The sequence below is a fragment of the Notamacropus eugenii genome, chromosome 3, assembly GCF_028372415.1.
Source record: "Notamacropus eugenii isolate mMacEug1 chromosome 3, mMacEug1.pri_v2, whole genome shotgun sequence".
NCBI lineage: Eukaryota > Metazoa > Chordata > Mammalia > Diprotodontia > Macropodidae > Notamacropus > Notamacropus eugenii.
This window is the reverse complement of record NC_092874.1, coordinates 428,285,508-428,310,092: the sequence shown is the minus strand read 5'-3', so window position 1 is coordinate 428,310,092 and position 24,585 is coordinate 428,285,508. Positions and strand designations below refer to the sequence as shown.

Here is a 24,585-nt window from a genome sequence, read left to right as displayed (position 1 = left end):
TTAGAGTTGGAAGCAGCCTTAGAGATCTGGGTCAAACTCCTCATCTAACAGATGAGAAGTTTGAGGCCCAGACAAGCAAAATGATGGCACAGAGCCATGCAATGACTTAACAACAGAGAATCAGGACTAGAATTGAGGTCTCTTTTTGTCCAGCACTAAACCTGCTCCCCTGTCTCCGTACCTTGGTCTCCTTATTTGTGAAATGAATTGATGAGGCTCGATGATGTCTGCTCATTCACATGTCCTTCTAGCTCTGATATCCTGTGACTCTAAGATGCAGCTGTAGTATGTATGATGGAAAGAGTGCTGGGCAAAGAGTCAGCTGTGGGGTCAGGACCTGGCTCTTTGGCTTATTCGCAGTAGAGGGCCAAGTCACTTAATCTGTCTGGCTCATGGCACCTCATCAGTACAGAAGAGCAGGTTAGACTTGATAGGCTTTTCACTTCTGTCATCCAGCAATCCTGTGATTTCAGGTGACCAATACCAAGATTTTTAGAAGAGGGGACTGTGGTATGGGGGAAGTTGTTAATCTAAACAAATGTTCAAAAGAATCATCTCATTTTGTATTGTCAGGAGCTGGGTAACGTTTCATCATTAGTCCTTTGGAATTCTCACTGGTCATTACTCTGATAAGAATTCAGCACTCTAGCCTTCTACCACATTTAAATACCATAGCTTATTCATCTGTTCTTCAATTTATGGCCACTTCCTCGGATTCCCATCCTTTGCCACCTGAGAAAGAGTTTGAAGTATTTCTGTACGTCCTTGGACTCTGTTTTCCTTAGGACTAATCCCTTCTTTAATTTTTTCCTCCCTTTAATTCCCTTCTCTTTCCCTCTTGAGTGGAATGCATGTCTGTACCCAACTGTGTCTGCATGTGTTTGTTGGTGTGTATTCTTTCTTCTTTTGCCCAAGTCACATGAGAGTGAGGTTCAAGTGTCAGCTGTTCCCCTCCTTGTTTATATAGACTACTATACACCCTGATTGTGTGAGTTAATTTTCCCTAACCTTCCTTTCCCTTTACCCCTCACACCTCCTATATTCTTCTTCCCTTCTCTTTCCCTTCTTTTTTTAAGATCCTCAGGTCATCATAGGACTCCCAGACCTTGTCTAATTGGACCCCTCTATGAACCCTGAAGCTGATAGGTTTCAGTGGCACACATGGATCCTTTCCTCCTATTTGAAGGGAAGAGGTTCATCCTTGTGTAGTCCTTCATCATTGTTCCTTCATGTTTACTTTTTATGTTTCTCTTCACTGCTGTGTTTGAACTTCACATTTTCTTTACAGTTCTGGTCTTTTCAGTGCTTTTTGGAGGTAGTCAGTGGCACAATGGATAGAATGCTGTCCATGCCGGAATCAGGAAGACCTGAGTTCAGATTATGCCTCAGACACTCAATAGCCCTGTGACCATGGGCAAATCACTTAATCTCTGATTGCCTCATTTTCTTCAACTGTGAAGTGGGGATAATAATAGCACCTACTTTTCAGGTTGTTGTGAGGATCAAATGCGATGATATTTGAAGAAAGTGCTTAGCACAGTGTCTGGCATATGGTAGGTATCATGTAAATATTTATGCCGTTCTCCTTTTCATAAGAAATGCTTAGAAGTCTTGTTTCATTACAAGTTTGTTTTTTCCCTTGTACCATCATACGCAGTTTTACTTGCTACAGTATTCTTGGCTGTGAGTATATGTCCTTTGCCTTGTGGAGTATTATATTCCAGGCTCTCTGCTCCTTTACAGGGGTATTGCTAAGTCATATGTGATCTTGGCTATGGCTTCTTGATGCTTAAAGTCTTTATGCTGGATTTTGTTTATGATGTTCATGGAAGTTTTCATTTTGGAGCTTCTTTCAGCAAGTGAGTGGTGAATTTTTTCTATTCCTGTTTTGTCCTCTGGTTCTAAGAGAGCTGAGTGGTTTTCTTTTGTTTCTTTTTAAAATCTATCTATCTATTTATTTTCAGCATTTATTTTTAAAAATTTTGAGTTAGAAATTCTGTCCCTTCCTCCAGCCATTTCCCACTGATTGAGAAGGCAAACAATACAATAGCAGCTGTACATGTGGAGTCATGCAAAACATATTTCCATATTAGCCATATCACAAAAAAATGAAAGCAAGAAAAATAAAGAAACTAAAAAAAAGTTGTACTTCAGTCTGCACTTAAGAGTTTACCAGTTCTCTCCCTGGAGGTGGATAGCATTTTTCATCATGAGTCCTTTGGAATTGTGTTGGATCATTATATTGATTAGAATAGTTAAGGCAGTTGATCACAGTTGATCATCATTACACTATTGTTGTTGCTATGTCCACTATTCTCCTGGTTCTGCTTACTTCACTTTGCATCAGTTCATATAAAAAAATTTTCCCAGGTTTTTTTCTGAAATCAGCCTGCTCATCATTTCTTATATATCACAACTTGTTCTACCATTCCCCAATTGATGAGCATCCCTTTAATTTCCAGTTGTTTGCCACCACTAAAAGAACTATTATAAGTATTTTTGTACATAAAGGTCTTTTTCCTTTTTCTTTGATCTCTTTGGGATATGGACCTAGTAGTGGTATTTCTGCATTAAAAAGTATGCATAGTCTTATAGCCCTTTGAGAATAGTTCCAAAGTATTCTCCAGAATGGTTTGGACCAGTTCACAACTCCAATAATGGTGTGTTATTGTCCCAGTTTTTCCACATCCCCTCCAGCATTTGTATTTTCCTTTTCTGTCGTATTAGCCAATCTGATAGGTATGAAATGTTACTTCAGAGTTGTTTTAATTTGCATTGCTCTAGTTAGTAATGATTTAGGACATTTTTTGTGTGACTATTGATCATTTTGGTTTCTTCATATGAAAACTGTCTATTCATATCCTTTGACCATTTATAAATTGGGGAATGTCTCTTCTTTTTATAATTTTGACTCAGTTCCATATATATTTGAGAAATGAGGTCTTTATGAGAGAAATCTGCCGTAAACTTTTTTCCTGATTCTATTTTCCTTCTAATTTTTGCTGTATTAGTTTTGTTAATGCAAAATATTTAAACTTCATGTAATCAGAATTATCCATTTTTCTTCCTGTGATCCTCTCTCTTTTGTTTGGTCATAAACTCCTCCCTCATCCAGAGATCTGACAGGTAAATTTTTCCATGCTCCCCTAATGTACTAATGATATCACACTTTACGTCTAAATCATGTGCCCATTTTGACCTTATCTTGGTAGACAGTGTGAAATGTTGGTCTGTAATTGATTTCTGCCAAATTGGTTTCCAATTTTCCCAGTAATTTTAGTCAGGTGGTGAGTTCTTGCCCCAAAGCTTGAATCTCTAGGTTTATCAAGTATTAGATTACTATGGTCATTTACTATTGTGTATCTATTCCATTGATCCCGGTTGATTTTCTTTTAACATTTCTTAAAATATAATGTGTAGGCTCTTTTTCTAGACATAACATTCAGATATTGCAATGATGCTTAAATTTTTTTCTCTTCAATCTGTTTTCCAGTTTAGTTATTTTTGCAATAGCATACTTTACTTTTTCTTCTATTTTTTCAGCCTTTTGCTTTTATTTTAATAATTTTTTTGCTTCCTTTTAGAATCATAGGCTTCCATTTGGTCTGTTGTAATTTTCAGTGAGTCTTTTGCTTGGCCAAGGGTTTGCACCTCTTGTACCATGCTGTTAATTTCCTTTCTCTTTCTTTCTTCCATAGCTCTCATTTTCTTTCCAGTTTTTTTTCCTCAAGCGCTCTTACTTCATTTATCAAAAAACATTTCTAACTCTTTTAAAACTCTTGCTTCATCTATTCCAGGAATTCTAGTTGGGTTTGTGCCCAAGTCATGTTTTCCTCTGAGGCAATGCTTGTAGACAGAGCCATTCTTTTCTATGTCTGTTCTTGCCACCATAATACTTCATTACGATGGGATTCTTTTATCGTTTCTTCATTTTTCTAGTCTGCTTTCTGATTTCAGACTTGATGCTACGGCTGAGCTCTGGCATCCTTCTGAAGGGAAGGTTTGGGCTAGCTAGTCTGTTGCTGCTTGCTTGGCATATTGAGTGTTGAGTTATTCCAGGATCTCAGGGACAGTCTAAGGACCAGCAAGGTTTTAGTGATCCCAATGTGGTCTAATCTAGGGCAAAATTGGATTGCTGCCCCCATGCTCTCAGTTCTGTAAGTTCTTGACCTCGGTTTGCATCTGAGCAAGAATAGATGCTGCTTGACCTAGCCCCTATCAGCCAGAGGCAGAATTCTAGTCTACCTTTTGGCCTGGGAATTCCACCAGGTACTTTAAGTGAGATCTTGCTCTGTACCTAAGTTATAAGCCAGGGGTAGGGAGCCTGTGGCCTTGGGGCTACGTGTGGGACTCTAGGTCCTCAAGTGTGGTCATTTGATTGAATACATTCTTCATTTGTTCTGTGAGTTTTGGATTCAAAGGGCTGCACTTGAATACCCAGAGGGCCACATGTAGGCCTATAGGCTATAGGTTTCCCACCCCCTGTCTAAACTGTGCTTTGCTGCTGCCTTCTCAATGTCATTTATCTATACACTGTCCAGGGCTTTCTACCCAGGAAGGGTCTGACCTGGGCTGTCTCCTATGCACATCCCCTTCTCAGTCCACCCTGAATCTGTAACACAGAATTGGATAGTGGGCAACAAATCTGGCAGTTGGCACCTGTCCCTGTCACCATGGGGTCGATATGAGCCTGGGACCTCCTTTTGCCCTGGCACACAACCTCTCCCTGGGTACTAGAGCCCTCTGCACAGCATGCTCCTCCTTGACTACCTGGTCTCTAGCATCCATAGACCTTCCTGTCTGTCTCCCTGTGCCGAGCTAGGTTGGAGAAATGACTTGCTGTGACTTCCTGAATTTCCCTATCAAAATTTGGTTGGGTGTACTTTTCTAGATCTGTTTGGAGGAATTTGTAGAGGGAAGTTCCCTGTACTGTTTCCTGCCACTCTGCCATTATGGCTCCACCTCTCCCACGTGATAACCTTTAAAAAACCCAGTAACAGTTACTTTGTCCCTAAAACCTCCTTCTAGGCTAAGCTTTTCTGCTTTCTTTATACTGTTCTCATATGGCTTGATCTCTGGGCCCTTCACTACCCTGTTTACCTTTCTGAGAACTCTCTGATTTCCCTTGCTAGTGTCTGGTTTAAATTGTGGCACTTTTAGATGGTACCTGACCAGGACTGGGCACAGAGAGACTATGACTTCCTTATTCCTTGAATTCCTGTGCCTCTCTTAATGTAGCCCAAGACTACTTTCTAACTTTGTGATCCTACTTGAGTCACTTAAACGGTTTTTGCCTCAGTTTCCTCACCTGTAAAATGGGGATAATAATAGCTCTTTCTCCCATTATTGGGAAGCTGAAATGAGATGTTTGTAAAAGCTCTTAGCACAGTGTCTGGCATAGAGCAAGAATGAAGTAAATACTCATTCCCTTCCCCCTACTTTATACTAGAGACAGCCAGGAGCCCCTAAAGATTTTTTTTTTTGGCAATAATATTGATCTAAAAACATAGGCTTTTATTTCAGAGATAAGTTTTGTATTATTAAAATAATTTTATGATTTCCCCAAGTAAATTTAGCCTGTTTTTTCTACCTGTTCATTTCTAAGTTCTAAGAACAGTTGCCATTAAAGATTTTTGAGTAAGGATGTGATATGGTCACATCTATTCTTTGGAGATGTACATTTTCCAGTGGTGTGGACAATTGATTGAAGAAGAAAGAGACTGGAAGCTCAGAGGCCATTTAGGAGGTTATTGTAATGGTCTAGGCAAGAGGCTTGAACCATAAGCCTGAGTATAGAGAAGGGGATGAATGTGAGTTGTTGTGAAGGTAGTCAGTAAAAAATGGCTTCTGATTTGATATGGCAGTTAAGGCCAAGGATGAGTAGAAGGATAAGTAAGGGTATGAATCTAGGTGACTTGAAGGGGAAATAGGGGCTTTCTGTCTAATTGAAGAGAATTGAAGTGCATAAGCACTTGGCAAGCGAAATCGTGATGCCAGGTGTGTGCCAAGTGCCAGGTGAGCAGCCAGTAGCATCAGTAGGATCTGCAGAGATGCAGAGGAAAGAATGATCACTGTATATTTGGGCAGATGAGAAATAGTTTCATGGAGGAGAAGGGACTAAACTGAACTTGGCAGGTTTGGTGTATTAAATACGTTGAGACATGTGGGCCAGGCATTCCAGGGAAGGGGATGTTCATGTGCATGTGCAGAGTCAAAGAAGTCTGTTTGGTTTTTTCTAATGAAGGTGTTTTGAGCAGAGTTTGAAAGAAGGAGCAAAGTTATAGCCTACTGACTGCTAGTTCTTGTGTTAAGTTGGAGCACTGAGTAGCTTTACTAATAGTTGAGAAAAGACTGGGTGTTCCTGATATTCCCTGGCAAAATTAAGCAGATTTTACTTGCAGTTTGATTGGTGGACTACTGGGTTGGCTTGTGAATTCTTTGTGATTGAATTTGGCTGGGGAGTTTTCCAAGGCTTGATACTCAGACCTATCCTATGCAGTCACCATGCACACAAAACTTATTTTTCTATGTAAAGGTTTCCTGTTTGACTGTACTAGGAGTTATTTTACATTTAATCTACTCCTCTACATTGTTTGCCTCTGACTTTTATGATGATTGTTTTATCATCCTCTCTGTAAGGCAGTGATTCAACCCATTATTGGGAAAAGTCTATAAAATTGACTACAGGGAAAGACAATTATTTTTATATCCTGTTATATGTTGCAAAAGGGTCACTGATTTACTTCTTATATGACAGAACTATGAAAAGAGTGATTAATATTAATATATCTGTGTGTGCTGTACTCAGAAATTAGCTCTTAGGTACTTGATTGATGCCTTCTGTTAAAATTTTCTTCTCATGAGTTCCTTTCAGATTGTTCCAAACCAATCCTTCCACTTTTGACTTCCTTCTTTCATTAGACCTTATTATGATATTCCAGCAAATAGGTTATACAGTGGATAGAGTACAGGGTCTGGAGTCAGGAAGACTCATCTTCCTGAGTTCAAATCTGGCCTCAGACACTTCTAGCTATGTGGCTGTGCAAGTCACTTAACTCTGCTTCACATTCCTCATCTGTCAAATGAACTGGACAGGGAAACCACTCCAATGTTTTTGCCAAGAAAACCCCACAAGGGGTCACAAAGTGTTGGACATGACTGAAATGACTGAACAACAACAACAGCAACATGATTTTCCAGTACAGATAGATTGATGCTGGAGAAAAGGGCTGAAAATTTACCCAGTGTTCTTAATAGACCAACATCAACCAATACTGAAGCTGCTGGCTAAATACCTAAGGTTGAAGTCAGCTCATCTCTAGCTGAATTTCCAACTGAAGAAGAGGTTTAGAATATTGTTAGGCTCTTCTCTTGTGGCAAAGTTTCTAGTCCAAAAGAGATTTGCAGGGAACGGGTCCACTGCTCATACAAAAACTGCCTGGAATATTCCAGGTTATATGGCAAGAGGAGGTTATCCCCCAGGAGTTCAAGGATGCCTCCACTGTCCATCTCTGTAAAGGAAAAGGAAATAGGTTGTCCTCTGACAATTACTGGGGGTGGGTGGGAAGTGGGGGTCTCTCTCTTAGCCATTTCCAGAAAGATTCTTGCCAGAGCCCCTATAATAGGCTCATTCTTCACCTGGAAGATAGATCATCTACCCCAGAATCAGTGTGACTTTAGAAAGGGCTAACGAATGGCTGATATGGTGTTTGCTGCCTCACAACTCCAGGAGAAATGCCAAGAGCAGAGCAGAAGTCTGTACACAACATTCATCAATCTGACTAAGGCTTTTTGATGCTGTTGGTCATGAGGGTTTGTGAAATACTGTGGCAAAATTTGGTTGCTTGGAGAAGTTTATCAGGATTGTATATGCATTTCATAAGATATGCTCACACAGGTTCTGGATAATTGGCAATGTTCTCATGCTTTCTCAGTCACCAGTGGAGTGAAGCAGGGCTTTGTGCTTGCCCCTATGTTATTTAGTCTGATGTTTTCAGGGATGTTGTTGCATGCCTTCAATGAGGACAAAAATGACATCATGGTCAGCTGTCACACTGATGGTAAATTATTTAACTTGAAAATGCTACAAGCCAAGACTAAAGTAGAAGGAGAGTTGGTGCATGACTTTTTGTTTACTGATGATTGTGCACTCAGTGCAGCCTCTGAGGCTGAGGTGCAATAAATTGATTCTCTGCCACTTGTGCTAATTTTGGCCTGACAACACCAAGGTAACAGAGGTTCTTCACTAGAGAGCACCACACCATCCATACAAGGAACCATTAGTTACACAAATGGAGAAATTTTGTCTACTGTAGATAAGTTCACTTACCTTGGTGGTATACTTTCCAGAGATGTACACATAGATGATAATGCATACATTGCTAGAGCTAGCTCAGTGTTTGAGAAGCTCTGAAGGAAAGTGTGGGAGAGAAGAGGTATTAGACTGTCAATTAAACTGAAGGTCTAGGAGAGCTCTTGTGATGATATCATTATTATATCCCTGTGAAACTTGGATGGCCTACCAGCTCCATACCAGGAAACTGAATTGCTTTCTTTTGAATTGTCTTTGGAAGGTTCTGAAGATCACCTGGTAGGATGAGGTACTGGACACTGAGGTGCTTACTTGAGCTGAACTGTCAGGTGTTCAGACACTACTGCAGAGAGCATGACTCCGATGGTCTGGCCACATTGTTCAAATGCCAAATAGTACATTTGCCTAAAAGACTATTTTACAGAGAACTCACACAAGGCAAGCGCTTGAATGGAAGTCAGAAGAAACAGTACAGGGACCCTCAAGGTCTCTCTGAAGAACTTTCGAATCAGTTGTAAGACGCTGGTAAAGGACTGCCCAGAATAGCATGCACACATCAAAGAAGGGACTGTTCTCTACAGGCAAAGCAGAATTGTAGTAACTCAAAAACATGAGATTTGTAGATTTAGAGACATCTCCATCCTATATGTTCATGTGTACTATTTGTGCCTGACCTGTGATGGAGACTTCTGAGCCCATATTGGTCAGATCAGCCACAGTCAGCCACACCGTACAGTGACCCTGGCACAGTGATGCCATTTTGGTACTCTTTGAGTACAAAGGACGATAAGTGACCAACAAATACGTAAGACCCAATAATAAAGAGAATATTTCCATGTAGCTGAGTCTTTTTACTTACACCTTGACTGGTACTCAGGAACTGACAAGTTTCCTGGTTTAACCTGGTCAGAATGAAAAAGAAGTCTTTGGTGACCATGGGCTTCATTCTGTGGAACGAAATTTGCGTTTCTTTGATATCTACTAACTGAATATCTTCATATGGGGACAAGCTGTTTGTATTGGAACTACTGGATGAGTACTAGGATGCCAGTAGTCCCAGTGGCTAGGATTTACCTTGGAGTTTATGATAGAAAAATAATAGCTTGCATCTATATAGTTCTTTAAGGTTTGCAAAGTGCTTTACATGAAGTCCCTATCCTGATTTTATGATGCTTTGTTGGAGCCTAGAGAGTTGATTATGGGTGTAGCTAAAACAAACAAAACACACACGCGCACACACGCACATGCACGCACATTGGCTTTCATAGTTCTCCTTCTTGATGCCTTACAGCATTCAGTAGGATAATGGATATTTATTCTCCAGTACGCTCTTTCTCTTCTGACTGGGGAGTCCAGGTGGAAGTTATCAGAAACAGCCAAGAATGTGGGTAGTGATTGAGGTGGTGATTTTCTTGGGACAATTTTCTTCTTAAATACTCTCTAATCAGAAAACCTCAAAAAATGGAAATATGCTCCAGTTAAAGCATAATTAAAGCGAACCCACAAGATAAGGAGATAGTAATACTACACAAAGTGTAAAAACCTCATGAAATGACTTTGCACAGCTAAAATTTTACTCCCTTTCATTCAGTAGCCCATGCTGCTGCCTACTGAGTATGGCCAGCACAGTCAATTCCAAGGTTTGTGCTTTATAGTATGACTTGGGGAGTCCTGACGAGAGTCCCCCATAACAGTGACCCCAGGCCCTCTGTAGCCCTCTAGAGGCAGGAGACATGGATTCTTGTTGTTGTCCATCCTTCCTTCTCAAAGAGGACCAACAACATCATGAAGGTTATACCTTGATTTGCAAATGAATTTGGATTTAAGTGAGGCAGAGCTACTGGTGTCATCAGCCTCATTCTCTCCTCCAGAGTCACTGAGGTCCAGTGGCAAGACAGGTCCAGATGACTCACGTGGATTCTACTTAGCCACAAGAAGGAAATATAGTACAACCTTGGGGCAGGAATAATTAACAGCATCAAACTGACTACAAGGGAGGCCCAGGGTAGGAGTTCTTCATTTTTTTTGTATAGATCCCTTTGGCAGGCTGGTGAACCTGTGAACTCCTTCTTAGAATAGTGTTTTTAAGTGTGTGTGTATTACATACACATGTATTACAGAGTGTTATATTATGAAACAAACCAATTTTATTGAAATAGTTATCAAAATATGGAATAAGTTCTTGAACCCAGAGTAAGAATATGTACCCTGGGGGCTTTTTCACTTGAGGGATAGGGGAGTATAAACCTTATTGGAATCAGTCTTTTCCTCGAGGAGTTTACTGTAGACAGGGACTCAGCTGTGGCCTCCAGATCTCTCAGCTGCGGCCTCCAGATCTCTCAGCTGTGGCCTCCAGATCTCTCAGCTGCGGCCTCCAGGTCTCTCAGCTGCCTCAGTTGAGAGAAGTAGGAAGGAATGTCGACAACAGTGGAATGGAGAGGAGAGGAGAGGAGAGGAACTCAGTTGAGGCAAGCCAAATCAAGAATGAATATGAAGACAGGAATAAACTTTTGGAATACAAGAAAGGCTGAAAGGCCAAAAAATAAAAATAAAAAACCTGAGAGGCTAGGTATTAGCTTACTTTCCAAGTAGATAAACCAGTAGAGATTAAGAGACCTCTGAAGAAAGGAAAAATGAGTAAAAACTCAAAAAGAGGCCATAAAACATTTAACAGAAAAAAATGTACTGAAATTCCTTGATGAGAAATAGAGTTCTACTAACTATTGATAGAACATGGAACAACAGCAGGAAACTTTAGAATGATTCTGAAGAGAAATAAAACTGTTAAAAGAAGATATTAGGATTGAAATTAGAATTTTCAGTCCAGAATTAAAGGAAGACAATAGGCTACAGAACTTAGATACACAATAGAGAATCTCTCCAGAGAAGAAGAGAAAAAAATATCTTTGGCAAATTTGGCATAAGTGGAATAAAACCTGGCAGAAGAGAAGCAAAAGGCAGTAACTTTAAAAAGAACATAAATTCTATTAAAGCGAAGTGATTGACTTTGAAGGAACCCTCAGCTGAGGAGATTCATACACCTGAAATTCTAATTTTACCATTTCAGTATCAAACAATAAATTTTACAAACTGTCTGGGTGGTGTAGTAGGTAATTCATTGGATCTGGAGTCAGGACCAGGTCCTGCCTCAGACATTTAATAGTTGTATGACCCTGAACAGGTTTCTCATAACTTCTTTGAGCCTGATTCCTTATCTAAAATGACTGAGCCAATTTGACATTCTCTAAAGTCTCTTCTAGCTCTAAATTGAAATCTATGAGCTACCCTTCTTCTTTGGTATATATAGTACCTATGGCAGGAAGCTGCAACTGATTGACTAAAAAGTTACTGAACAAATCAGTGCTTTTCTGGGTGAGGTGACCTAGGGGGATGTGAAGAAAGAAATTGAGATTAAAGGTGACCTTTCTATTACTTCTTTATAGGAGGATTACAATGTGGGAAATAAGAAGACCTCATTTATGGCCAAACATTTCAGCATTATCAGAGTGTTTGGCAAACAGAGTAAATGAAATTAATGTTCTGGAAAGCATAATTACCTAGCTTTGAGAACCAAACTAATATGATTTTCCAAAAGCCCCATAGTTCTTATTTCTTTTTTAAAAAATTCTGCTTGAATAATGGCTTTGTCATATTTATTGACCCAGGAAAAGTATATGACTTTTTCTTTTTCAGAACAGAAGCCAAGCCCAGAAGGAGCATCAAGTTTCTAGCATAATGAACAGAGATGGGGATATTTGCAGAGTTGGCTGCAACTCTTTGGATTAAGGGAACCTGTTTTGTTATATCTTTGAAAAGTGACTTCTAGGCTTCGGTGGTGACCCCACCTGCAGGAACTGGCATTGTTTAAGAGACCTACACTTTACTCTCATCATCTTTCAGAGATATTTTGGTTTTAATGTAGTATTTGCCTTTTATTGAAATTAGTTTGATTTTTTCTTTTCCCCCCTGTGAAGCAGGTGGCAATTACATTTTTCCATATTTGAACTAAGGAACTGGTTCCAAAGAGGGAACGGAACCTGCTCAAAGTCTCATAGAGCTCCACAGACAACTTGATTGTTCTGTTAACTAGAACATACCTCTGGCATTAGTGGGGCTTGGTTGAACTGGAGGTTACTCTCCGGGGCTTCTTGTTAGAATTCTGCCTAAATCATTTGTTTTTCATTCATTTGGTTGGGATGTTGGTGTACTGTGAAGATATACTTGGTGTGTTAGGAGAGTTCAGTCTTCTTTGCTAGTTTTTATTCAGTAGGATAGTGTTAAGTTTGTTGGAAATAGAATTGTTCCCTTTATGTTTATGTGTAAGTAATGTGGTTGGGGTAGCTGTTGATTCACAGATGGCTAGACTGGTAGATGGCTTGTAGAGGCAGAAGGAATATTCCTGGCAAGTCCATGGGTGTATCATAGATTAACATGGTTGGAATCTAGATCCATTTCTGAATCTCAATACCTTGTAGTCTTAGCAATATGAGCTTTTTGGTATCTTTACCTCTTGCAGAGTTGCCAGCTCTCTGGTCTTTTTAGGTTGAACTTAGAGGATTTCAGCATTAAAGATCTGACTCTTAGATACAGTCAGCTTCTGGGAAGAATATATGGTCCCACTTTCTTTTTCTAGTAAAAGATGTAAATTCAGTTTCTTTCATTTAAGAAAGAAATACTATAAGCTGATTTTAACATTGGAGTTTGTCTTTGGGATTTTGTGGAACCATTTTCAAGAAATCTGTATGTTATTTTCTTTCCACCCATTACCAAATCTCAAATCTGCAGATGCTTTTATTTTTTCTTTTTCTACCAATAGCTATAGCTCAGGTGACCTCTGCTGTATGCTGACAGAAGCTGGAAATTCTCATTAACTGCTAACTTTGTTAGGCAAATGGCTGATTGCGGTTCCATTCCTGGTGTCATTGCTTCTAATTAGCAGATCGCATGTCTACAGAAATGTCTTTTAGCATTGAAGATGAGCTAAAGAGGCTGACAGCTGGGGCTGAGATCTGGCAGGGACGCTGGGAAAGGCTTCCCTTCCCACCCCCCTCGAGGGACACCACTGCCCTTTTGCAGACCACAATTGGGCCTCTTTTAAGCTTGATGAGTCTTGAGGGACTTGAGCTGTAGGCTCTCTCTAAAAAGCATTGGATAGGGATTATATGATATACTCAGAAGAGCACAGATTTCTTTTTTATCTGTCTAAGGAGTAAAAGAAACAGCAGTATTACTGATATATTGCTTTGATTGGTATTATGATCATGTGGGGCTTTGGGGGATAAGTTGCAACTGCTAATGCTCAATTAAAGAAGATGGTTACTAGTATTTTGTAAAGATACTTAAGTCTTTATAGTAACGTCAGAACTGGTGCCCTTTTGAGGGTAAATGAGATGAGGAAAAGGATATAATGTGTGAGTAATGGGGAAGATAGATATCTGAGAGATTTACTGGGTGAAGGAAGACAATCTATACGTGGTGATTACAGAGACCATCATCATTCTATCTGGTCGCCAGTCTGTGCTCGTTAGTTCTCTGGTTATAGTCTCCCTTTCTTTTTCCATCTGGCCTTCCTTTATTACAAGGTCTCTTTGGTCTCTTCTCTCTAATAGGCTTGAACTTAGAATTGGTCTTTTTTGGAAACAAAAAGCATCCTAAATCCCTAAACTCTTTGCAAATATCCAGGCTGTTACTTGCAGGTCCATGACATGTGACCAACTCATGCCTGTGAATAACATAGCATTAAGGATACTGGCCCAGAGGAGCCGGGCTCAGCAGCATTCAGAGTGGTAAGAGCTTTTATTAGTAACTTTTAGTTCCAGGAAGTGTAGGAATAGAGCATAGTCTTCTGACTGTCCATTTTCACTGCTTTGTCCCCCATGCCTGAAAATCTTTCCCACCTTGTCTCTGCCTCTTGACTTCCCTGCCTTCTTTCAAGTCTCAGTAAAAAGTCCACTTTCTGCAAGAATCCTTTCCTGAATCCCCTTAATGCTAGTGCCTTCCTTTCTGATATTATCTCCAATTTATTCTGTCTGTAGCTTGTTTGTTGGTTGTTTCACGATGTCTCACACATTAGACTGTAAGTTCCTTGAAGGCAGGAACTGTTTTGGCCTTTTTTTTTATGCCCAGCTCTTGGCACATAGCAGGTACTAAATGCGTGTCGATTTCACTAGACTTTTCATTCTTTCTGAAGAACATGAGTTTTATAATGATTCCTTAGTCTTCTACTTTGGGCAATACCCTCAAGCTGATATGTTTAGATGTCAGACATAAACTAGATAGTTTACTTGTCACAAAAGCCATACCGACCTACTTTCATTCCCTCACTCCTTGTCACTCTGTTTACCTTTATAGCTAAAGCTGGGCATTAGACTAGAGGCCGCTGCCTTTTACCTCGAAGAGCAATCTTTATTAGATTCCCAGAAGGTAGAGAAGGCTGTATCTAAGCGCTTTATTCTTAAGGAAAGGAAAAAAGAATGAAAAGATTATTATCTACTTTGCTGTCCAGTCCCTATCATAAGATTATGTTGGTATAGACTTTTCCTATATTCCCTCTCCTTCCAGTTATTTGTTTTCTCTTGTTCCTTCCTTTAGCTCACCACGCACGAAGTACTGGGAAAGGAAAGGATGACGATTTCTTTAAAGTTTTCTCATATCCTTTAAGACACATCCTATATATTTTATATAAGAATGCTTTGGATTTATCAGTTAAACAGATTGTGTTTCCCTTCCCAGATAAATGTCATCACTGGATATTGACATGAGGTGAATAATTAGAAGGGGACTACTTAGGAGGCAAACAAAAAAGAGAGAAACAGGAAAGAATAACAATCATTCACATTTACGTAGCATGTTAAAGTTTACAAAATACTTTCTGTGCAACACTCAAGAACAAAGACAGTGTTGGAATTTTTATCCTTATTTTACAGACAAGAAAATGGAGTTTCAAAGAGGTTACACAGTGTCTTCCAGGCCACACAGTGTCTGAATTTAAACCCAGGTTTTCCTGAGTTTAGCACAGGTGCTATTTCTATGCTATGTCTAGAAACTCCCAAGTTTATAATGCTTTCTTAGTTCCCACTCTATCAGAAAAATGCCTCCTAACTCACTACTTCAAGGGCCAAAGTAGAGGAGAGTACCAGCTATTACGGTGGATGACTCGGTTGACCTCCTGAAGAAGAGCAGCTTGTACATGGAGGGGAGGAAGGCCGGCATGGGTTTTGCCACAAGAAATCCAAAGAATTGAATCAAGTGACAATTTCCTCTCATGGAGTGAAAAACTTATAAAGGAGAGAGCAATGATGCTCTGTTGCCTGTATTCTTACCTTTCCCTCTGGTGCTAGAATCATTTATCATAAGTATTTCCAATAAATCTTTTTGTCACAATTGCTTTATTCTAAAAAATGCACTTTTCAATTCCTGCTGGTTATCTCCCAGCTCTCAAGGTTAATTTGTTTTTGTAGACCTGCTGCTAGTTTTGGTGGCCAACTTTGTCCAACTTTAGTTTCTTATTGATGGCTTGGTCTGGAGTACTTTTTTTTTGTCTTTTTGTGACATAGGAGCTGAGAGGAATAGGTGACATTGGCTGGAATTATCCCCATCCTTCCTGATATCCCTATGCATACTTTATAATTCATCCATCATCACCCTTCAGTCTCATTGAGTCACCCTGTCAATCAAAATCCAATAGATCTTGTTTTATGGATTCTTGTCCTTGGGTAAAAAGATGAGCAAATAGGGTGTTAGAACAGACTATATGGATGGATATGCCAGACACACTTGTTTGATATTGGGTATACAGAAAGTTAAAACCAAGTTGAATTAAAACTAGTGGTAGATAATATTTGAGATGAATAAATTTCACTTGTAGCTCTTTGCATTCTTTCCCTGTCATTTTCTCTCAATGGGTAGTAGAATGTTAGAACTAGAAAGGGACCTTAGAGATCATCTCTTCTAACCCCCTCACTTGACACATATATTGAGTATTTTCTTGAAAGCTAGCCAGCCCCACAGAACAGCAGTAGCAGAGTTTCTTCAATGGACTGTGTAGATGATTGTTTTCTCTTCAATACCCTGCCTCCATACCTGTTCCTTGCTTGCTCTTTCCACCCCACTACCCTCCTGTATCTATTTCATTCTTTCCTTTTTCTCCCTAGAGCCACAGGATACCCGCCTTGACAAGATTTGTTTGCCCCTCACCAAAATGCCCCTCCCCCTTTGCATTGGTGGTTGGGGGTCTAAATGTGTTTGGGACAAGTTTTACTAAAGAGCCTCTGTTCTTCTGCTCCTAAGTATCAGACAATGTTGAATGCGAGGCCCATTCTCTAGCTGGCTGGTTGGACATGATGTCGGTTCCTTATCTTCACGCTGACACACACTGGACATTAATAGAAATACATTGCCAAGGCACATGTGTGGAATTTCAAGCAGCCACGCTAGCTGGTGCTTTCGATAGTCTATTGTGTGCTTAACCTCCTCCAAAGAGGTTTTTGATGAGAAACGAGTAAGAATGCTAACTCGCAGGCGGTTGGGTGTGTGGCACTGGGTTTTTTCTTTTTCCCTGTTATTTTCCCTCTTGATTCAGTACAGTGTTTCCTTAATCTTCACTCTAGAGGAGTAGGTTTTGCTGCTTCAGGATTTTTGATTTAATCCATTGCTGCACAAGCAGTGCTCAGGCATTCTGCCTAGGTGCTGAAAGAAGAATTTAACTAGCCTTTGTGAAGGGTGTATATATGTGTACTGAAGAGACATGTCCATGAGGTACTGAATTGCTTAGCACCTAGTATGTTTCTGGGTTGTCTTTGGTCTCTTGTTAACTAGTTGAAATGAAACTTGTTCATAAATTACTGTGCTTTGGGAATTACCAGTTCTTTTATTTCAAAGAAATTACAAGCTTTTGAAGATATCATCTTATTCCCTCTCTGCCCTCTGAGAGGTCTGAAAGTAGGTGGTTGTGTCTCCATTATTTCAAGCTGTGAGGTTAAAGCCAGAGAAAATAGTAAAGCATTGGTATGGGTCTTGCCTACAAGCTGAAATTAACTGGAATTAGCACTTCCATGATATTACCTATCCCATTATAGCTATGTAAATAAGCATGAACCTATTGGTTCTGGATCTGAAAACCAGCTTTGAATGATAAACATTTTTTAAAATGTTTATTTATTTATTTTTAGTTAAGTTTATTTAGTTTTAGTTTTATTTCCGCAAAATTTTGAGTTCCAGATTTTCTCCCCTTCTCTCCCCTCCCCCCACCCCATAACACTTTGCATTCTGATTACCCCTTCCCTCAATATGCCCTCCCTTCTATCACACCCCTTCCTTCCATTATCCCTATCTTTTCTCTTTTCTTGTAGGACAAAATAGATTTCTATACCCCATTACCTCTATTTCTTATTTCCCAGTTGTATGCAAAAACAATTCTCAACATTCGTTCCTAAAACTTTGAGTTCCAACTTCTCTCGCTTCCTCCCCCCCCCCCCCCCCCGCCATCCCCATTGAGAAGGCAAATAATTCAGTATAGGCTATATATGTATAGTTTTGCAAAAGACTTCCACAGTAGTCATGTTGTGTAAGACTAACTATATTTCCCTCCATCCTATCCTGCCCCCCCATTTATTCTATTCTCTATTTTGACCTTGTCCCTCCCCAAAAGTGTGTACTTCTAATTACTTCCTCCTCCCATTTGCCCTGCCTTCTGTCATCCCCCTGACCCCACTTGTCCCCTTCTTCCCTACTTTCCTGTAGTACAAGATAGATTTTCATACCAAATTGAGTGTGCATGTTATTCCCTCCTTAAGCCAAATGTGAAGAGAGTAAGCTTCATTTTTTCCCTCTCACCTCTTCCCTTTTCTTCTACACTGAATGAGCTCATTCTTGCTTCTTTTATGAGATGTAGTTTACCCCATTCCCTTTCTCCCTTTCTCCTCTCAATATATTCCCCTCTCACCCCTTGATTTTGTTTTAGATACCATTCCTTCTTAATCAACTTACCCTGTGCTTTCTGTATATATATATATGTATATATACATATGTGTGTGTATGTGTATGTGTGTGTATAATCCCTCCAACTACTGAGAAAAATCTCAAGAGTTGCAAATGTTGTCTTTCCATGTAGGAATGTAAACAGTTCAACTTTAGAAAGTCCGTTATGATTTCTCTTTCCTGTTTACCTTTTCATGCTTCTCTTGATTCTTGTGTTTGAAAGTCACATTTTCTATTCAGTTCTGGTTCTTTCATCAAGAATGCTTGAAAGTCCTCTATTTCATTGAATGACCATTTTTTTCCCCTGAAATATTATGCTCATTTTTGCTGGGTAGGTGATTCTTGGTTTTAATCCTAGTTTCTTTGACTTCTGGAATATCATATTCCAAGCCCTTTGATCCCTTAATATAGAAGTTGTCAGATGCTGTGTTATCCTGATTGTATTTCCACAATACTGGAATTGTTTCTTTCTAGCTGCTTGCAATATTTTCTGAAATTTGGCCACAATATTCCTAGGAGTTTCTCTTTTTGGGTGTCTGTCAGGAGGTGATTGGTGGATTCTTTCATCATTTGTTTTGCCCTCTGGTTTTAGAATGTCAGGGCAGTTTTCCTTGATAATGTCATGAAAGATAATGTCTAGGCTCTTTTCTTTGATCATGGCTTTCAGGTAATCCCATAATTTTTAAATTGTCTCTCTTGGATCTCTTTTCCAGGTTAGTTGTTTTTCAAATGAAATGTTTCACATTATCTTCTATTTTTTCAGTCTTTTTGTTTTGTTTTGTAACTTCTTGTTTTATCGTATAGTCATTAGCTTCTCTGACCTCCACTCTCATTTTTAAAGAACTATTTTGTTCAGTGAGCTTTTGAACCTCCTTTTCCACTGGACTACTTCTGCTTTTTAAAGCATTCTTCTCCTCATTGGCTTTTTGGATCTCTTTTGTCAGTTGAGTTAGCCGATTTTTAAAGGTGTTATTTTCTTCTGCACTTTTTTGGGTCTCCTTTAGCAAACTGTTGACTCGCTTTTCATGATTTTCTTGCATTGCTCTCATTTCTCTTCCCAGTTTTTCCTCCACTTCTCTTACTTGATTTTCAAAATTCTTTTTGAGCTCTTCTGTGGCCTGAGACCATTGCATATTTATTTTGGAGGTTTTGGATGAAGAAGCCTCTGGGGGTATGGATTATTCTTCCTCCTATGAAAGGATAGAAGAAAATACCTGTTCATCGAGAAAGTAACCTTCTGTAGTCTTATTTTTTCCCTTTTATGGGCATTTTCCCAGCCAGTTGCTTGACTTTTGAGTCTTTTGTCAGGAGGAGGGTATACTCTGGGGACCTGTAAGTTCTCAGTTGCTCCAATGTGGCACAATCAAGGGAGAAGAGTTTACTCCTCTCCTGTGCTACACACTGGTCTGTGAGCAACCAAAAAGTTTTCTGCCAAGAATCTGGGAGTAGAATTCCCTCTCCAGCTCCACCACCAGCACTCCTCCTCACCACGCTCAGGGCTGAGATTAAAATCAGCTGCTCAGTTCCCCCAGGGTCTTTAAGCTGGGAGCTCCAAAAAAGACACTGCAGCTGCAGTAGCTGCTGCAGGAGGTCCAAACCACGTTCCCTTCTCCCGGGTGAAGGAGCTTTCTCACTGACCTTTGACGCTGTCTTTGGCGTTTGTGGGTTGAGGAATCTGGCAATCGCAGATGCTGCTGGTGGCTCCCTGAAGCCTGTTCTGGGTGCTGTCCCTGCTGCGCCACACAACCCATGCTGGGCTGTGCTCTGCCGCATGCGTAGTGCAATAGACCTTTCCTGTTGACCTTCCAGACTGTCTTGGACTGGAAATGTCTTTCACTATGTCGTTTTGTGGCTTCTGCTGCTCTAAAATTTGTTTAGAGTCATTTTTTACAAGTATTTTATGGGCCATGTGGCAGAGCTTCTACAGTTCCATCTTTCTAACTCTGCCATCTTGGTTCCGCCCCCTGGATGATAAATATTTTAAGAGATATAAGATAAAGTCAATTATTGGTATTCTGTTCTTTTAGGTTAATAGTGCAGCTTATCAGTTTTATCATCTCAAGGATATTGCTAATTATAGGAAGGTCTGAGAAAAAAATTAGCAGGATAGTCAAATGATATATGACTAAGAAGGTTTTAAAAACTATTTGCAAAGTTACTTTGGATCCTGTAAATCATAGGTTATGGATTTAGGAGAAGGACCTTAGAGATCATCTGTAGCCCCAACATTTTATAGATGGAAAAACTATCATTGACATACATAGAGTGCTTTAAAGTTTGTAAAATTCCTGTGAGGTAAGTAACAATAAATAAGTATCACTATCCTCACTTTACAAATGGGAAAACTGAGGCTTGTAGAAGTTATATGACTTGACCATAAGTCACAGAGCTAGCAGTGCCAATAGCCGGATTGGCTACAGGTCCAGCTCTTCATTTTTTAAATACCACTTTTTAAAGTTTTAAATGTGAAGTGACTTGCTAGCAAGTAGCTAAGTAGCTAAAATAATCTTTCCTCTAGATTTAATGGTAATTATTAAAATAATAGAAATAATCACAATGTTATTGAGAGCACCTGCAAGTCATTTAGCCAAAGACAAAGGCCACAACTTGACATATAGGTTTGTCAGGTGACATTGTTGTTAATGTTGCAAGATTTCTAGAACCTCTAGAACCTTTCTTTTCTCCATATTGTGGTTCTACATCTGTACAGCATCTCCATGATTACTTTTCAGTTTTCCTGACTTTCAGTGTCCCATTACTTCTGTGAGAATATCTCAAAAACTATTTTTCAAACTAGCCAGTGCCAAGGTTTGAATTATAGAGTTGCTATAATTCTTTATTACATACTCTGCTTTGGAACCCTCAATTCTCTCTTCCCCTCCTCCCAGACACCTACTGTCCATCCCCTCCCAACCCCTGTTCTAATTTCTCCATCTTTAGTATTAATATCTTACTCTCAGTTTGCTCTCAGTGAGCTACAAAAAAAAAAGAAAGAAAAAAAGACAGACATATATACATTTTTGAAAAAAGCCCTGAATCATGCAAAAATCATGGAACTTTAGATTGGCATAGGACCTTGAAGGTCATCTATTCAAATGCTCATTTTACCAAAGAGAAAATTAATCCAGAGAAGGGAAGGGCCACAGAGTACAGAACTGGGTCTAGACTTTTCCACTCCAGTGTTCCTTCCTTCCCTGGATATGTTCCTTCTGATCCTATGCAAGTATGAGGTGCCATTCCTTTCATAGATGAATAGTTTGGTTACTGAAAGTGTGAGGAAAAGAGTATTTGTGTGAAGAAAAATGAGCAAATAAAATTGTGAAGAAACAGTCTTTCAGATAAAATGTTGAGGAGTGATATAGACTCCTCTGAGGACCAGATAGAGAACTGCCCTCTTACTAATCTTACTAATTAACATCATTTCAACTATGTAGTGTGTCTCTGCCTATGTTAGATGTTTGACAGTCAGACTCCAATCTGAAATTAATATCCTTTTTGGGATTTCAGGAGGCTCTACATCCTCAGGTAGTTTACAGAAAATGAATAGGGTTTTATCTAATAGATCCCAAGGAATCTCTTCAATGGGTCCCTACCAGTAAGGGCACTCCCAAAAATTCCAGACAGATCCTTACAGTGCAGCTTGGGTATGGCACCAGACCCTCTCACCCAGGCAGTATAGCTATGTGACTGTGGCCACTCTCAGTCTCAGAAGATTCCCAGTACTACTAGTATAATGCTAAGTTTGGGGAATGAAAAGGGAGAGAGAAACAGAAAGAGAGAGAGACAGAGAGAGAGACAGGTGGGAGGGAGAGATAGAGACAGAAACAAACAGGCAGAGAGAGAGCAAATCAGAATTTAGCTAGCTGCTTAACAGAAGCAGTTATTGAGCACCTGATCTCAGGGCATTCACAGGTAGAGACTAAGGATCTATCCTCAAGGTGCTTATAGGTGACATTGGACAAAAAGCAAAAATACCTATAATGCAACCAATCAAGAATATTTATTTATGTCTTCCTTTGTGCCAGGAGTTGTAGTGGAGCAGTCAGGGACAAATTACATTACTTAGTCCTTACCCTCAGTGTACTTATGATCTGACACAGTGGAAAACCTGCAATGCAATATCCAGAGGGGTGGGAAGATTGTGTATTCAGTGCTCTTCATATAGCAGGTGCTTGACAAATGACCTTGGTTGTTGTGCATGGATAAGTGTATCATAAGAGAATCATGGAATGAAAAAATTTTGGGAACCACAGGTTTAAGTGAGCAGCTAGCCAGTGGTAGCTAAGGACTTCTTGGAGTGGTAGAAGCATTTAATTCTGATACCTAACAGGAATTGATGACCTTACCTTGCCTCTGTCCACTGCCCAACAAATTCTAGAGAAGGAGAATGATCCCTTGAAAGAAGTCTATTATAGTGGGTCAGGGATATCTGGATAGAACATGAGGTAGATATACTTTGCACATAGTAAGTACCTAATAAATTTTTATTGATTGTGAATTGATTTATTGAGTAGCTACCTCTTCCGTCTAAAGGTCCTGTAATCTCTTCCTAGAGAGCCATATACAACTAAATTGTTTGGAGGTGACTTTCTGGTATGGGGAGTTTGCAAAGACCAGAATTTGATTCCTCACTTCTACCAAATCTCAGTTCCCCCTTGCTTGTTTCAACCCACTTTTGTCCTTGGAATGTCCTATCTATAAATTAATTCCCACACTTGTGTGATTGACTTTTTCTTACCTGCATCTTCCTTGTTGCTTATGCTTAGTTAGGGGAACTTGGCTTTTCGGTATCTTCTTTCCCTGCTTCAGGGTCTAGAGTACTCAGCAAGAGGAATTTGTAAAGGAATACTTAACAAAGAATCAGTGAGTCCACCAGTGGAGTTTCTGATTCTCTGCCCAGAAACCTGACCTACATTCTTGTTTTAAGGCTTTGGTTTCTGGCCTACATTCCCTTGCTTGCTCAAAAATTTGATCCTTCTACTATGATAATGTCTTGGTTCTCCAAATTTAGTAGTAGAGAAAAGCTATCAGGTTAATTGGCCTAAAAGACATACACTGAGCATCTCTCTCCAGGCTCAAGTCAGCAAGCATTTACTACTAAGTGCTTACTATGTGCCAGGCCTTGTGCTAAGTGCTGGGGATTCAAAGAGACAAAAACCAGTCCCTGCTCTTTAGGACTTCACAGTCTAAAGGGGAAGACAGCAGGCTGACAAAGTGGTACAAGTTAAGATCTAGGCTAGATAAATTGGAGTTGATGTAGTGGTAAGGCACTAGAGTTAGGGTGGAGATGGAGAAAGGCTTCTTGAAGAAAGTGGGATTTTAGCTGTAATCTGAAGGTAGTAAGGAAAGGCTGGAAATGGAGATGAAGAGGGAGAGCATTCCCTTTTCATGGAGGACAGGCCTTGAAAATGCCCACAGAGAGTAAGGTATAAGAAGCCTGGAAGGGTAGGAAGGGCCCAGGTTACTGAAGGGCTTTAAAAGACAGAGGATTTTGTATTTGATTCTAGAGATAATAGGGATCTACTGGAGTTTATTGAATGGGGGTGAAGGGAGGGTGATGACACATGGTCAAAGCTATACTTCAGGAAGATCAATTTGACAGCTAAGTAAGGAATGGACTGGAGTGAGGAGAAATAAGATGTCTGAAGATCAGCGTGGGGTGGTGGTGGGCTTTTGGGGGACAGGAGAGGGCAAATGCTCATCCTTAACAACAGCCAGCCAGCTTTCCAAGGGTTTCAACTGAGCCTTTATAGATGCATTTCCCATGGGTGTATGGAGTAGCCTGATGATGAATTGAGTGTGATGTGTCATAAAGCTATCCAAATTTGGTCAGATTCTCACTGAAATTCTCCCTAAGAGCAGATGGTGTTGGGGAGCAGAGGGACTGAAATGTTACTGATCCCCAGGTGCTAGAATTGGGATGGGTAGAAGGTTAGGCCAGGAGCTGACTCCTACACCTGTCTCATGTTGAAAGCCCTTCACCTGGAATAGCTCCCTTTTGGTTCCTGATCCTGAGAAGCTTGTGCTAGATTAGAATTGGTATTACCTTATTGAACTAGCCTCCTCTTCCCTAACTGTTCCCCCTAAGGGGTACAACTCCACCCTGGCTTTAAAGTTAATTTACTTAATAATGAGCCCTGACTTCACTTTCTTCCAGTTAAATCCAGCCCATTAGCGCTAACCCATCTGTCATCATAAAATGAAAGTTAATTCTAACAGGTGGATGTGCAGCCCTCTCAATGCTAATGAGAAATCTATGAATTTCCCTTTGGGGAAGGCACTGACACAATTCCAGG

At 40.0% G+C, this 24,585-nt stretch overlaps 1 protein-coding gene across 7 annotated transcripts in view; it reads left to right on the top strand.

The window, feature by feature from the left end:
• The window catches only part of CHCHD6 (coiled-coil-helix-coiled-coil-helix domain containing 6), a 323,428-nt gene that overhangs the window by 25,913 nt on the left and 272,930 nt on the right, over nucleotides 1-24,585 (top strand). The window lies entirely within an intron of this gene.